Genomic DNA, 2,465 nt, shown 5'->3' on the forward strand with positions numbered 1-2,465 from the left:
CCGATGAAAACGGTACCTCACATGTGTGGGTGCACCTACCTGGCCGCCAAGGGGAAAGCCTAAAACACAAGTAACCCCAAGTCTGTTTTCACACCGGAAATGTCACACTCTCACATCATACAGATATGGGCCTCGGGTGTCCAAGCCACCAAGGAAAACAGGGAACCCCATGCATTTCCGGAAAGAGGACACCCGTGGGAATCCGCAGAGGTATGATATGCCCAAATCGCCCCAGAATTTATTACCCAGACACCCCCGCAAAGTCCGAAATGTGGGAAAAAATACGCATTTTCCTCACATTTCGCTCGACTCACCCATCGAAACACGCCCCCAACAACACATGGCCTACCGTCCCGCGTTCCCACAGGTGTCCCGATGAAAACGGTACCTCACATGTGTGGGTGCACCTACCTGGCCGCCAAGGGGAAAGCCTAAAACACAAGTAACCCCAAGTCTGTTTTCAGAGGGAAAACTCAGACATTCTGCCGACCGGCACAAGGTACAGATATGGGCCTCGGGTGTCCAAGCCACCGAGGAAAACAGGGAACCCCATGCATTTCCGAAAAGAGGACACCCGTGGGAATCCGCAGAGGTATGATATGCCCAAATTGCCCCAGAATTTATTACCCAGACACCCCTGCAAAGTCCGAAATGTGGGGAAAAAAAACGCTTTTTCCGCACAATTCGCTCGACGCACCCATCGAAACACGCCCCCCACAACACATGGCCTACCGTCACGCGTTCCCACAGGTGTCCCGATGAAAACGGTACCTCACATGTGTGGGTGCACCTACCTGGCCGCCAAGGGGAAAGCCTAAAACACAAGTAACCCCAAGTCTGTTTTCACACCGGAAATGTCACACTCTCACATCATACAGATATGGGCCTCGGGTGTCCAAGCCACCAAGGAAAACAGGGAACCCCATGCATTTCCGGAAAGAGGACACCCGTGGGAATCCGCAGAGGTATGATATGCCCAAATCGCCCCAGAATTTATTACCCAGACACCCCCGCAAAGTCCGAAATGTGGGAAAAAATACGCATTTTCCTCACATTTCGCTCGACTCACCCATCGAAACACGCCCCCAACAACACATGGCCTACCGTCCCGCGTTCCCACAGGTGTCCCGATGAAAACGGTACCTCACATGTGTGGGTGCACCTACCTGGCCGCCAAGGGGAAAGCCTAAAACACAAGTAACCCCAAGTCTGTTTTCAGAGGGAAAACTCAGACATTCTGCCGACCGGCACAAGGTACAGATATGGGCCTCGGGTGTCCAAGCCACCGAGGAAAACAGGGAACCCCATGCATTTCCGAAAAGAGGACACCCGTGGGAATCCGCAGAGGTATGATATGCCCAAATTGCCCCAGAATTTATTACCCAGACACCCCTGCAAAGTCCGAAATGTGGGGAAAAAAACGCTTTTTCCGCACATTTCGCTCGACGCACCCATCGAAACACGCCCCCCACAACACATGGCCTACCGTCACGCGTTCCCACAGGTGTCCCGATGAAAACGGTACCTCACATGTGTGGGTGCACCTACCTGGCCGCCAAGGGGAAAGCCTAAAACACAAGTAACCCCAAGTCTGTTTTCACACCGGAAATGTCACACTCTCACATCATACAGATATGGGCCTCGGGTGTCCAAGCCACCAAGGAAAACAGGGAACCCCATGCATTTCCGGAAAGAGGACACCCGTGGGAATCCGCAGAGGTATGATATGCCCAAATCGCCCCAGAATTTATTACCCAGACACCCCCGCAAAGTCCGAAATGTGGGAAAAAATACGCATTTTCCTCACATTTCGCTCGACTCACCCATCGAAACACGCCCCCAACAACACATGGCCTACCGTCCCGCGTTCCCACAGGTGTCCCGATGAAAACGGTACCTCACATGTGTGGGTGCACCTACCTGGCCGCCAAGGGGAAAGCCTAAAACACAAGTAACCCCAAGTCTGTTTTCAGAGGGAAAACTCAGACATTCTGCCGACCGGCACAATGTACAGATATGGGCCTCGGGTGTCCAAGCCACCGAGGAAAACAGGGAACCCCATGCATTTCCGAAAAGAGGACACCCGTGGGAATCCGCAGAGGTATGATATGCCCAAATTGCCCCAGAATTTATTACCCAGACACCCCTGCAAAGTCCGAAATGTGGGGAAAAAAACGCTTTTTCCGCACATTTCGCTCGACGCACCCATCGAAACATGCCCCCAACAACACATGGCCTACCGTCACGCGTTCCCACAGGTGTCCCGATGAAAACGGTACCTCACATGTGTGGGTGCACCTACCTGGCCGCCAAGGGGAAAGCCTAAAACACAAGTAACCCCAAGTCTGTTTTCACACCGGAAATGTCACACTCTCACATCATACAGATATGGGCCTCGGGTGTCCAAGCCACCAAGGAAAACAGGGAACCCCATGCATTTCCGGAAAGAGGACACCCGTGGGAAT

The sequence above is a fragment of the Ambystoma mexicanum genome, chromosome 3q (assembly GCF_040938575.1).
Source record: "Ambystoma mexicanum isolate Mex_15411 chromosome 3q, UKY_AmexF1_1, whole genome shotgun sequence".
Taxonomy (NCBI): domain Eukaryota; kingdom Metazoa; phylum Chordata; class Amphibia; order Caudata; family Ambystomatidae; genus Ambystoma; species Ambystoma mexicanum.